This window comes from Capsicum annuum, chromosome 10 (genome assembly GCF_002878395.1).
Source record: "Capsicum annuum cultivar UCD-10X-F1 chromosome 10, UCD10Xv1.1, whole genome shotgun sequence".
Lineage (NCBI taxonomy): Eukaryota > Viridiplantae > Streptophyta > Magnoliopsida > Solanales > Solanaceae > Capsicum > Capsicum annuum.
The window spans coordinates 115,741,716-115,756,611 of record NC_061120.1 but is presented as its reverse complement, the minus strand read 5'-3'; positions in this window follow the sequence as shown (position 1 = coordinate 115,756,611).

Here is a 14,896-nt window from a genome sequence, read left to right as displayed (position 1 = left end):
TTAGATTTGTACATTCATTATTACGTATAGATTACCATGACTTAAGCATATCAGTTATTAGTTCATGTATCAGTTTATACATCAGTGTCATTAAGTTAGGAGTAGTACTTAGCACCGAGTGAGCGCAGAGATGGTGGATCACCCGTCAGTTAGGTGTGAGACTATTAGTAGCAATCCCTGACTTCCAGAACTATGGAAACCCCATGAGTTATAAGGGGTCGCTTGTCATTTAGGCTTAACACCCTAGTCCTTCAAGATATGAGTTTAGTGGATCTACGCTAGCCAGTATTTATTCCTTCATAAGGTACTGACACCCTTCCTACAAGGGTTACAGGTTGGACCCCGGCTTTGCTCAGATTGGGGTACATCAATTTTAGTTAGCTCCCATTGTCCTTAGTTTATAATTTAGTTCATGTTTTAGCATCTGAACTTGCATGAACTTTCCTTTTAGATAAATAACTTATTTAGTACATGTTATCATGCTAGGTCTTGTATTTAGATTATCATGTTTATGTGCATCCATGTTCAGTTTATGCTAGTTAGTTTTTCATCCTGCATACTCAGTACATTTAAAGTACTAATCACATACTTCTTTGTTATATATTATCTAATAATATAGTTTCGAATGCTCAGTACTCGAACCGCACTTACCATAGTCCTATGCCATATTCAACAGTAGCTTTTGGTGATCCTCATCTTTCGAGGACTAGTTATGAGTTCTTTATTTTCTTATCAGTATATTTAGTTTTATCAAGTTGAAGTTAGTTGGGCGCTCATCTCAATAATTCACCATGAGTAGAGGCATTCAGATAGATGTTTAGATTTTCAGTATAGTTTTTAGTCAATCACTCTTATTTCTAGCTTTGGTTGATGTTTAGTATTTGACTATGACTATCTCATCAATTGTTTAGTTTAGTTCAGGTTTCGCCTAAAATGTTGTTATTATCTTTCAGCATTCCTAGTGTTTGCCAGGCCATGGGTTTGTTTGGGTCACTTGTAATTCTAAGCACGTGTTACTAATAGAGGGTCATCTTGGGTCATGACAAACTTGGTATTAGAGATAGGTTTAAAGTGTCCAAGGGTGTTTGAAAGCCGCATTGAGTAGTCTTGTACATGGGTGTGAAGCACTCCACACTTATGGGCGAGAGGCTACAAAAACATTTTAGGAATGTCTCACTTCTTTCATTATTCATGTCATGTGATGGAGTGTAAGATCTATTAAAATTCTCATTCTAACTTGTCCTTTACTCGTTTATAGAAAATGCCTCCTAGAAGGGCTAATAAAAGGAAGGATGGGGACTAACAAGAACCACTATCTATCCTCTAAGATCTTATGAGTGAACAGGTATATCATGCTGAATTTAAGGAAGTTTTCATAGAATTTGCCTAATCTACGGCTTCTTAAAATAATTAGCAAGTTGTTGCCCCAGCTAACCCAGCAGCAAATATAGCTACAAAAAGAATTTGGGACTTCACTCTGACGAATCCCCCAGTTGTCATGACCCGAGGCTACCCCCTAATCGTGAAATAGTGCTTACAGTCCCGAAAGACCACAAGCTAACCCATGAGTTGGTACCTACTATGAGCACTGAATAATAATAAGCAAATACACATGTGTAGAATAATTGAATACATCATAATATTTTAAATACTAAAATATTTTAAATCATAATTCTGAAAACAACTGTCGAAAAACAACTGTCTGAAAACTGAGAAAAGTAATGACAAACTGACTGACTATGTGAAATATCTGAAAGCCTCTAAAACTGACTGAATAAGAGTTGATGGGACAGGCCCCAACTAACTCCAACTGACTACTAAACTAAATAAACTAAAATAAATATAATTGATCCTCAAAATATGAGGACTCACCACTACTACAGATACGTTAGAATGTCTAAGTGCAGTCGGGAACCTGAGCATCCAAACCTATGAGATGAGACATTATAGCACAAGAAATAAGTATGCAGTCATTACTTTTGATATACTGGTATGCTAGATGAGGTTAGGCTGATCTGCATGGGCTATGTGCATGAGTAATAACTGGCTGAATGAATTACATGAGGTAACTAAATAACTGATATGATTGCCTGAATGCTGTAAAATCTAAAAATAGATGACCAAGCATATAACATGATTCTGAAATAGTATGTGAACTGAAATATTAAAATATGATAACTGAATAACTGAAATGTATATGCTATGGTCAAGTAAACCTAAACTAAATTCTGTACTGAATGCTGAAACTAAAACTGTAGGAGGTATTATCTAACTGACATGCCCCAAATCTGAGATGATAGGGATCCAACTTATGAACCAGTTGGAAGGGTGCTAGTACTATGCCACAGGTACTAACAAAGGCTATGAAGTAATTCCTAACTAGTGGATGACCCCTGAGACCAGTCCTAAGCTGGAGGGTGATCCCTGAGAGAGTGTCAGTCCTAAACTAGCGGGTGACATCTCTTAATCCTACACTGTCTACATAGTTCTGGAACTTAGGGAATGCTAATAACGACCTAGTCCTAACTGGCGGGTGATACCCTATCCCTAGGTTTTCTCGGTGCTGAATCTTACTCTCAATTGAACTGACACTGATTACGGGACTAAACTAAGCTTGAATGGACAAACAACTAATCATAATAACTGACTGACTGATAATGCTCATGGTTTGTCTAAATCCATTCTGAAGACTGAAATTATATTTGAAATTATTCTGAATATACTAAGACTATGTAAACAGCTAAGTTTCAGGTATTCATAACCCCCAACACCGAATGTAAATAACAACAAAGGCATGCAAAAGCTTCGAAAAACCATAATGAGGAATCATTCTACAAAATCATTCTCTTTGGTATTTCATCAAACACATGGGGATTAAGACTTTAACATGGGGATGCTTTTAAACATGATGAGATAAATGCTTACATGACAAAAACATAATTTAAGGATTTATCCCGAATTGCATGAACATGATATGGGAACTTCATCATCCAAAACATATTATAATCTATTTCACTTGAAAACAATTGTAATCTTAACTTGAGATCAAAATAACAAGAAATTCATGGAGAAAATTCATTTGAAACATGAAAAACTCTTAATTTAACATTTAAAAAGGGATTATTGGACTCCATGGTGAAAGGAAACCATAGATGAACATCACATATACCTTTAACCTTTACACTTGGAAAGGAAACACAATCTTGAAAGCTTTCTTGAAAGTTCTTGAATTGGGAAACTTGAGTTTTTGGTTTTCTTAAAGAGAAAGGAATAAAATTTGATGATCTTGGGGATGATTAGGGTTTGTTTCTTGAGAGGATATCTGACAAAAGTGGGCAAATAATGACCTAACTGAAGCTAAATTTCCTGTTTTTATGAATTGGGTTGGTAAGAAAAGACAAAACTCACCTTCTATAATTTAAATTCATACCTGGGATGCCGATTAGGCCATCACCGCAATGCACCAATGATGCCATAGCTATTCCACCGCGACACGGTGGAATCGCATTGAGCTACTAGAATTGAAATCCAAACATGGCCCAAACCTCATCCAAAAAATCCAAAACTTCCCTGAGATATGTTCCTTTCACTGCTGAACATGAATTAACTTAAAAACTTACATCTCAGGGTCGGCAAGGTCACTTTAAAATCCATCAAAGTTAAGAGGCCAAAAATAATACTAAGTTTACAACACTTTGCTAAATTTTTTTAGTTCTAAGCCTCTTATGCATGCACTATAGGTTGAACTAAGCTAAGACTAATATAAGGTATTACACCAGTGTTCTTTGGTTTTACGCCAGAGGAGGATCCTTATGAATTTTTAGATAGTGTGTTGAAGGTGAATAAGATCATGGGTGTCACCTTGGGTGGAAGTACTAATTTATCTATTTACTAATTGCAAGGAGTAGATCACACCTGGGTTAAGAAGTAGATAGAGGATAGAGGTGCTAATGTAGGGACTATAGAGTGGGATGAGTTTGCTACTGCTTTTATGGATAGGTTCTTCCCACTTGAGTTGAGGGAAGCCAAAGTGCAAGAATTCATCTACTTGAAGCCGGGCAAAATGAGTGTTAAGAAGTATTCACTCAAGTTTACTCAGTTGGTGAGGTACTTTCCAAGTATGGTGGTTGATTCTAGGGCCCGAATGAGCAAGTTTGTATCTAGTGTTTCTATGGATGTTGTTAAGAAGTGTAGGACAACTATGCTTATTAAAGAGATGGTCCTTTCTATATTGATGGTTTAGGCTTAGCAGATTGAGGAGGAAAAACTCAAGGAGAAGGAAAGGGAAAATAAGAGGGACAAGATAGGTAGCTTTAATTTCTCTTAACAAAGGTCAGACTGTGGAAATCATTCCTCGTTCCATGAGAGATCTTCATCCCCAAACCCATCATCTCCTAGTGCTCCAGTGCCTAAATTCTGACAAGATACTTATAATAGAGCATTAGGCTCTAAGTCCTAGGGTAGCACGAATAGTGGTCGAACCAACCTAGTTTGCAGGAGATATGGTAAAGACCATAAAGATAAATGCATGGTAGGTAGCGTTACTTGTTTTGGGTTTGTAGTTCAGGCCACCATATAAGAGAGTGTACAACGGTCTCACAAAGAATTAGAAATGATTGACAACAGAGTCATACTAACTCTTCAACTATTCCAGTAGGTCGCCCGACTCAGCCAGGTGCCACTTCTAGTACAACCAATGGACAACATCAAAATTGACTTTATGCCCTTCAGACTCGATATGATCAAAAGGGTTCTCCTGACATGGTATTTGTATGTTACAAGTCCTTCACCTTCATGTGTATGCATTATTAGATCTCGAAGCCACACTTTCCTTTGTGACTCCCTATATAACATTAGATTTTGGCATTAGTCCCAAAATCCTAGTAGATCCCTTCTCAGTTTCTACTCTAGTCGCTAGCTCAGTTGTAGCTAGATGGGTATACAAAAATTGCCCAGTTATAATTTCTCAAAAAGTCACTTTAGTCTATCTTATAGAGTTAGAGATGACTGATTTTGATGTTATTCTCAGCATGGATTGGCTCCACTCTTGATATGACTCAGTTTATTATAGAAATAGAGTAGTCTAATTTCAGTTTCCTGATGAGCCAGTCCTAAAATAGAAGGGTAGTATCTTAGTGCCTATAGGTTGGTTTGTCTTTCTCCTTAAGGCAAGCAAAATGATTTCTAAAGGGTGCATCTATTATCTTGTTCGAGTTAAGGACTCAATTGAAGTCGCGAGTCTCGATTATGTTCTAGTAGTGAATGAATTTCCAGAAGTATTTTCAGAATATCTGCCTAGAGTTCCTCCTACGAGAAAACTTGACTTCAGAATAGATCTTCTTCTAGATACCCAGCCTATCTCAATTTCACCTTATAGAATGGCTCCATCCGAGCTTAAGGAATTGAAAGAACAATTAAATATCTCCTTAACAATGGTTTATTAGGCCTAGTGTCTCTCTATGGGGTGCCCTCGTTCTCTTCGTGTGCAAGAAAGACGATTATCTTAAAATATGCATCGACTACTGTTAGTTGAGTGATGTCACGATATAGAATAAGCATCTCATCCCTATGATTAAAGACTTATTTGACAAACTAAAGGGTGTAAATTGTTTTTCTAAGATAGACCTCAGATCTGGCTACCATCAACTTAGAGTTTGAGAATGTGACATCTCGAAGAAGGCCTTTAGAACTCGCTATTGTCACTTTGAATTTGTAGTTATGTCTTTTGTACTAACAAATGCTCCTGCAACTTTTATGGAACTTTGGGAGTATGAAATCTCACTACTTCAGTTTGACTCAAAATTATCCCCGAATCCAAGTCATTGAGCAGGAATAATGGTAGTATGGATGGTTCCTACATCCCGTGGGGATATAAAGCCCAAAAATAGTTAGGAGAGTGAACACTAGCATGTACTTAGGGATAAGATAAAATAATTCCAGTAATGCAAAACCAAAGTAAATAACCATATGAAATCATATATATACATATATACTGTGTCGGGATAGTGAATCGGATTTAGCATGCATTAAAACCATTACTTAGGCTATGTAGCTTTGTCGTCCTAAAACCACCCATGGGCTATATGTGTTCAGCTCCCCTACTGAAAGGGACCCAATATATGTTAGCCGCTCGATCGGAGAAAAGATTTGGAGATGATAAGTACATTTCCCAAAATATAATGTGTGACATCATGCACACGGTCACCATGACCAAACCTCACATCGGCAAACATAAGTTTCTAGTATTGGTTCCCCGGGGACCTCCACCTTTCACGACTTTGATACACCCCCTTTTAAGTCCATATTAAAACCATTTACACATTCCAACCATTTACTAAGGAGTCTTTTTAATTAGGCATTAACCATTGGTACTGTCATATCAAAATTAGAGCTTGCAAGTTTATCCTTTTTATGCCATACCAAAGACATTAAACATATTTGACTCTCAACCCTCCAATTAAACCAAGACCATGGCCAACAATGAACTTCAAAACAATTTAAAACCAACAAAACCAATTTAAGTTCCATTACCTTATATGCAATGTAAAGAATACAAGAATAGTCAAACTATGTGACAAAATCATTCTCATTGGCAATTTCACAAACACGTTGAGGGAACATAAATTTCAAAACCATAACCAAGTAAGTTGGGGAGTCCATAATACCTCAAAATCCATTTACCATTAACATGCATCCCATAGTGTAAAAATCATACTAAAAACATGAAAGAAAATATAATTAAACCATGAATATCCAAAACCCCAACCATTATTTCAAACTATAACAATATCATGAAAATCATACCTTAGAAAACATGCTTTTTGTAAAATAACAATAAGGAAGAAGTAACATGCCTTAGACACCAAGAAAGATGAAGAGATTCACTCTAGACAGCCCCTAATTAATTGTCTTAAAGAAACCCTAGACTCTTGCTTGAACATAGAGTTTGAGAGATTTTTAAGAGTTTTTGATTTGGAATAATAAGTTAATGAAGTCCCAAAAAGTGTTTTATGTTATGGTATCCAAAGGATTTAAAAGGGCAAATGTTCGAAATTCCTCCAACTTAAAAGTTTAAAATTGTCTCAGGTGGTTATGAGTCGACCCCTTGACTCGTGACCATAACATACGACTCATACCATCGAGTCGTCACCAAGTCAGTTAGTTGGACACCCACACACTGTCCACCATATGACTCCATTTCCCCCATTAGTGACCAGATCATATGACTCGTATGGTCCTAATCATACCCAATATAGAATCCGAAGGGATTGACACTAGACAACATACACTTGTCAAAATGACTCGTGACCTATCCTCACGTCTTATAGTAAGACACTGGTACTCAAAACCAAGTCAAGTTACTAAGTTTATGATTATGTAAAATATCACCCTAATGACCTATCACCCCACTTAATGACCCGTACTACCAAATCATAACCACAACAGAAACCTAACCGCCATCACTAGATACCATACGAGTTGGGTCATCTAACCCGTACCCACATCATAGGACTTGTATAATGAGTCGTTACAAGAACAGTGAGCTCAAAGCTCAAGAAATTTCCAGGGACAAAACCTAGGGTATTTCAATTCTCCCTCACTTAGATCATTCATACTCGAATAATAGGATAAGGAAGTACAAGCATGATTTGGAATCAACACTCCTTTACTCTTACCTCTAACTAAGTTAGAAAACAAAGATACCAAGAAAATCAACATTTTCTTTAACCAAGTTAGAAAACAAAGATGTTAAGAGCAATACATACCTTACACTTGAATTTTTAGAGCAGAAAACAAGAACGGATATTCGTACTTCATATCCTCTTCAGCTTCCCAAGTAGCCTATTCGACCTTGTTGTTTCTCCATAGAACTTTTACCAAGGCTACATCCTTTGTCCACAACGGACGAACCTGCCGATCCAAGATCTCAACCAAGATCTCCTCATAAGATAGGAAATCTAAAATACCAATATCCTTGATAGGCACATTTTGCGACGGATCACCCATACACTTTCTCAACATAGAAACGTAGAACACCGGGTTAATGGAGCTCAAAGTAGAAGGCAACTCCAATTCATATGCATCATTGCCAACCCTGCTCAAAAACTAAGTACGGACCAACATACTGGGGACTAAGCTTTCACTTCTTCCTAAATTGCATCACACCCTTCATGGGAGACACCTTTAAGAATACCTATCCCCAACCTCAAACTCTAACTTCATTTTCCTCATATCTGCATAGGATTTTTGGAGACTTTGGAAAGCCTTAAGTCTATCTTGAATCACCTTCACCTTCTTCATGCTTGGTGAATTGAATTTGAGCCTAACATTTCTGCCTCACTAACCTCGAACAACCTAATCGGAGATCTATACCTGCTACCATACAACACCTTAAACAAAGCCATTCCAATGTTAGAGTGGTAGCTATTATTATAGTCAATAAAAGGCAAATGCTCAACCCAAATACCACCATAGTCAATCATGCAAGCTCAAAGCATATGCTCTATGTCTAAATAGTCCTTTCTACTTGCCTATCCCGCTGTGGGTTAAAATTTTTACTAGGACTCATATTGGTCCCTAAACTTTTCTAAAATGACCACCAAAGTGAGATGAAAACTGTGTACCATGGTTTTAGATGATAGAAACAGGCACCCCATGCAACTTTACAATCTCTTGGATATACAAGCTTGCATAATGCTCTGCCAAAAATTAGCCCTCACTGATAAGAAGTAAGAAGACTTTGTCATCCTATCTATAATTACCCAAACCTAATCAAATTAATTTTGAGATCGAGGAAGATCGATAACAAAATCCATGTTGATCACTTCCTATATCCATACAGTCAACTCAATCTCTTGATATAATCCTTCGAGCCTTATGTTCTCAACTTTCACTTGTTGGCACACCATGAACTTGGCTATAGAACTAGCCACATCATGCTTCATATTGTTTCACCAATACATCTCCATAAGGTCATGATACACTTTCTTCGAACCAGGATGAATAGTATAACGTGACTTATGCACCTCAGCCAAGATCATCTCTTATAAACCATCAACATCGAGAACACATCCCTTCCATTGGTACCATAAGGTATCGTTACCACAAATCTCAATATCCAATACCTTTTCCTACCTACATCACCTTTGATCCTCATCAAGATTGGATCTAACATTTGCTTCTCCTTTTTCTCTACACCAAGAGATGACTGTTCCACCTCCTATACAAATATACCTCTACCCTCAGAGTCTAAGAGGTGAACTCCAAGGTTAGCCAAATGGTGAATATCCTTTACCCACTCCCGCTTCTCCTTACCCACATAAGCTAGACTCCCTATGGATAACCTACTAAGGGTATCAACAACCACATTAGCTTTACCTGGGTGGTAGAAAATACTCAAGTCATAATCTTTATGCAGCTCAAGCCATCTTCTTCCTGAGGTAAAGCTCTTTTTGTGTAAACACTTATTGCAGGATCTTATGATAGGAAAAGATATCCATATACACTCCATACAAATAGTGATACCAGATTTTCAATGTGAACACCATAACCAAAAGCTCCAAGTCATGAGTTGGATAATTCTTTTTATGTACCTTCAACTGTCTAGAGGCATAAGGATCACCTTGTCGTGCTGCATCAAGACGTAACTAAGCCCCACACGGGGTGTATCACAATATAGCTTAAATCGATCAGTGCCTTCAGGACAAGTCAAGACCAGAGCCAAAGTTAGCTTATCTTTCAGCTTCTCAAAACTACCCTCACAAGTATCTGACCATAAGAACTTCACCTTCTTCTGAGTTAACTTAGTCAACGGGGCAACTATAGAAGAGAAACCTTTCACAAACCGTATGTAGTAGTAAGCTAAGCCCAAGAAGCTCCAAATATCGATTGGAGTCATGGGTATATGCCACTTCTTAACCGCTGTAACTTTCTTTGGATCCACCATGATCCCTTGACTAGAAATGCTATGACCTAAAAAAGTGACAGCGTTCAACAAGAATTCATATTTAAAAAATTTGGCATACAACTGCTGCTCTTTTAGGGTCTGTAATATAATGTGGAGGTGATAGGCATAACTCACCTCACTCTTAAAGTACACCAAAATATTGTCTATGAACACAATGATGAACAAATCCAGAAACTAATGGAAGACTCTATTCATCAAATCCATGAATGCCGCCGGGGCATTGGTTAACCCAAAAGGCATAACCAGAAGCTCAAACTGCCCATACCGAGTACAGAAAGAAGTCTTAGGGCTATCCACCTCCCTAATCTTGGAGAAAAATTTAGCACCTTGCAGCTGATCAAACAAATCATCTATCCTTGGAAGAGGATATTTATTCTTTATCATCACCTTATTCAATTTTTGGTAATCAATACATATACAAAGGGAACCATCCTTCCTACACATGAATAAAATATGTTCACCCCACGGGGACACACTAGGATGGTTGAAACCCTTTTCTAAAAGATCCTTTAATTGTTCCTTAAGCTTCTTCAACTCAGCTGGAGCCATTCTCTATGGAGGAATAAAAATCAAATGAGTGTCCGTAATAAGATCAATCCTAAAATCAATCTCTCTATCAAGAGAAACACCAGGAAGGTCATCAGGGAAGACCTCAGGAAATTCATCACCACCGAGATGGAATATAAAGAACAACCCTTCGAGTTAAGAATCTTTAACTAAGACCAGATGATAGAGACACTCCTTGGAGATTAATCTCTAAGATCTAAGATATAATATGAACTTTTCCTTAGAAGATAGAGAACTATCCTACCACTCAATAACCAACTCATTAGGGAATTTAAAGGCAACCATACAGGTTCGACAGTCTAGAGAATCATAGCACGAGTTCAACCAATCCATCCCTAATATGACATCGAAATTAATCATGTCTAATTCAAACAGATTCACCAGAGTTTCCCAACCACCCACAGATACCACACAACCTCTATAGATGTTTTTAACCACCACAAAGTCACCCACCAAGGTAGAACTAGAAAAAGGGTATAAACACACTCGAGGCCAAAACCAAAATACACAGCGACAAATGGGGTCATATAAAAGAGAGCGGACCCCTGATTAAGTACATAGTACACATCACGGGAAAAGAGTTTCAAATTACCAGTCATAACATAAAGTGATGCCTCAGACTCCTGGTAGGTAGTGAGAACATAGAAATGATTTTGACCAGTGCCCAAACTAGATGGTGCACCCTTTGGTGACAAAGCTGATGAAGAGGCAACTGGAACCTTGTTTTTCCCCGAAAAAAAACCTTGGCCACTGGACAGCTTCTGACCAAGTGCCTTGGCTAACCACAGTTGAAGTACTTGTACTTTTCTTTATCACAGTAACCCCAATACAACTAACCATAGAATCTATAGGGAGGATATGATGAAGCTGACTCGACCCTGCTAGCCTAAGATTAGGCATCCTGCGCCTTATAGTTATTGCCACCATAGAAAGTCCTGTCACTCGATGACTTTAGGTAGGGAGAACTAGCCATTGAGTAAGACCCATAATTAGCCCACTTATTCTTGGTCCACTTCCCACCATCCCTGCCACTCTACTGTTGGCCACCACATTGCTTAAAAATTCCAAACTTTTTGCTCTACCTCTCCCCTATCTCAGCTTACTTCTTCTTCTCTTTATCTACCCACTGTATGTACATAATAAACCTAGAGATATCCATGTGTTTGTTCAACAAGGTAGCCTTAATCTCTAAAATCAAGTCTCGTGACAACCCAAAAGTGAACTTTCTCATGCTAAAAACCAACTCTGGAGCATATCAAGATTATTGGTAAAACTTTAAGGAATATTTATTGACTGACATCTTACCTTGATTTAGATTAACAAAATATTTTACCTTTTCTTCCCTAAATTCTTGACGAAAGAAGCAGTCCAGAAAAACATTCAAAAAATCCTCCCATAGAGCTAGCTCTACATCATTACCTATTGACTGATCCCATTCCTTGTACCACTAGTAAGCCATATCTTTTAGCTGGTAGGTGGAAAACTCTATGACCTCCATATTTGTGGCAGGCATAACATGCAAGATATTTTCCATCTCATCCAGAAAACATTAACGACCTTCTTCTACCTTAACATCGATAAAGGTTAGAGGATTCAACCTCATGAATTGGCCAACCCTTGTAGCCTTAAAACATGCAGTAATAAAAGTACCATGCTCAGCCTAAGAATCTACAAACTATGCCAACATATAGATAGACTGATGAAACTCAATATTTATCACATCATCATGAGAGGCTCGAGAATAACTGAAGGGAACTGACAGAACTCAAGGAAGGCTTTAAGGAACTGGACCCCTAGATCGGGTTTGGACCCCATAAATAGATGGGTTCTATCAACATTATCCTTAGGTAGCCTAGAAAAGTTTCCATGAGCTTTAAATCTTTGATGAGGCATGATCTAAAAAGCAGAAAAATGGAAATTATAGAAGATTTTAGGACCTTAGACTCCACAGCTTGAAAATAGAACACAAGAAAGAGAAATATTCCTAAATGCCTCGTTGCCTCTCCCTTATGAGTGTGGCACGCTGACTCTACGCGATATAGCTTTGTTAGACACCCAATTGACCATGAACCTAGAGTTTTGATACCAATATAACATGACCTAAACCAAGGCCTAGTCATGTCGAGCATCTCAAGTCCAAATAGGGCAAGAGACCAACCCCAATACCTAACCATAACCGCCCTGCACCCTATGTTGGATAAACTCTGAACATATAACAAGATAAAACAATAATAGTTTAAAGACATTAAATAATCTATAAGAAAAATCCAACAACCCCCAAAATTATCCAATTGCTATCAACCCTAATGCTAATACCAATACCATGGCTGACACCAATACCGATATCGCCCATGCCTATAGTAGTCTGACAAAGCCTCTAACAAAAATTAATAACATCTGGTCGGGACATACCCCCGACCATAGCTAAAACTAAACCAAAGAAATAATAATAATAAAAAATTCATAGCATGAAATAGAGCCTTTTGAAGTATGAAAGCTCACCATTTCAGTGTGAATGAAATTTATCATCGAATCCAAGTCACTGAGTAGAAGGAATGGTAGTATGGACATTTCCTACATTGCCTGGGGATACAACACCTAAATATGGTTAGCGGAGTAAACCCAACCATGTACTTAGGGATAAGATAAAATAATTCCAATAATTCAAAACCAAAGTAAATAACCATATGCAATTATATATACACATATATATATGATGGTATAGGGAACCGGGTTTATTATGCATTTAAGACCTTTACTAGGTTTTGTAGCTTTCACGTCCTAAAACCACCCCTATGCTATATGGGTTCATCTCTCCCTATTGAAAGGGCCCAGTGTATGTTAGCCGCACAATCAAAGAAAAAACCTAATATAACTATTACATCTCCTAAAATATAAAGTGTGACATTATGCACACCGTTACCATGACCAAACCTCACATCGGCAAATAAGAGTTTACAGTATTGGTCCACCGGGACCACTACCTTCCACGACATTACTACACATCCCCTTTAAGCCAATATAAAACCATTTACACATTCCAACCATTTACCAAGGAGTCTTTTTAAATATCCATTAACCATTGGTATCATCATACTAAAATTAGAGCTTGCAAGTCTATCCTTTTAATGCCATACCAAAGCCATTAAATCAATTTGACTCCAAAGCCTCCAATTAAACCAAAATCATGGGCACAAAAGATTTTCCATATTATTTAAAACCAACAAAACAAATTTAAGTTCCATTACTTTTTATGCAACGCAAAGATTTCAAGAATCGTCAAACTATATGACAAAATCATTCTCGTTGGTATTTTAACAAATAGTTGAGGGCACATAAGTTTTAAAACCATAACCAAGTAATTTTTGATACATAATAACTCTAAATACATTTGAAATTAACATGAATCCCACAAAGTCAAAGTCATACTAAAAGCACAAAAGAAAACATAATTAAACCTTGAGAAATATTTTCAACCATGAACATCCAAAACACCTAACCATTATTTTAAACTAGAATAATATCATGAAAATCATACATTAGAACACATGATAATTGTAAAATAACAAAGAGGTAGGAGTGAAATTCCTTAGGCACCAAGGAAGACGAAGGGAATCGCTCTTAAAAGCCCCTAATTGATTGTCTTGAAGAAACCCTAGCCTCTTTCTTGAACAGAGAGTTTGACAGATTTTTAAGAGTATTTGATTAGTAATAATAGGTTAATGAAGTCCCAAAAGGTGTTTTATGTCATGGGATTTACAAGGAAAAATGTTTGAATTACCTCCAACTTAAAACTATAAAATTGGCGCATGCGGTTACGAGTCAACTCCTTGACATGTGACCATAACGTATGACTCATACCATTGAGTAGTCACCAAGTCAGTGAGTTGGACACCCACACACTATCCACTATACGACTCCATTGTCCCCACTCGTGACCAGTCTATAAGACTAATATGGTCCTAATTATAATTAAGAAACAATCCAAAGGGATTGACAATGTAAAACATATGACTTGTCGAAATGACTCATGAACTATCCTTACAATCTTAGTGAGCCACTCATACTCAGAGCCAAGTTAAGTTACGAAGTTTCTAGTTAAGTGAAGGATCACCTAAATGACCATCACCACACCTAACGACCCATTCCACCAAATTGTCCCACAATAGAAACCCAATCACCATCAATGTACACCTTATGAGTTGGGTTGCCTAACCAATACACATATCATAGGATTCGTATGATGAGTCATTATAAGAACAGTGAGCTCAAAGCTCAGGAAATTTCCAAGGGCTAAAACCCAGGGTGTTTTAATTTCCTTGGTCATATTATTTTAGGTGAAGGAATTTGAGTTAATCCTCA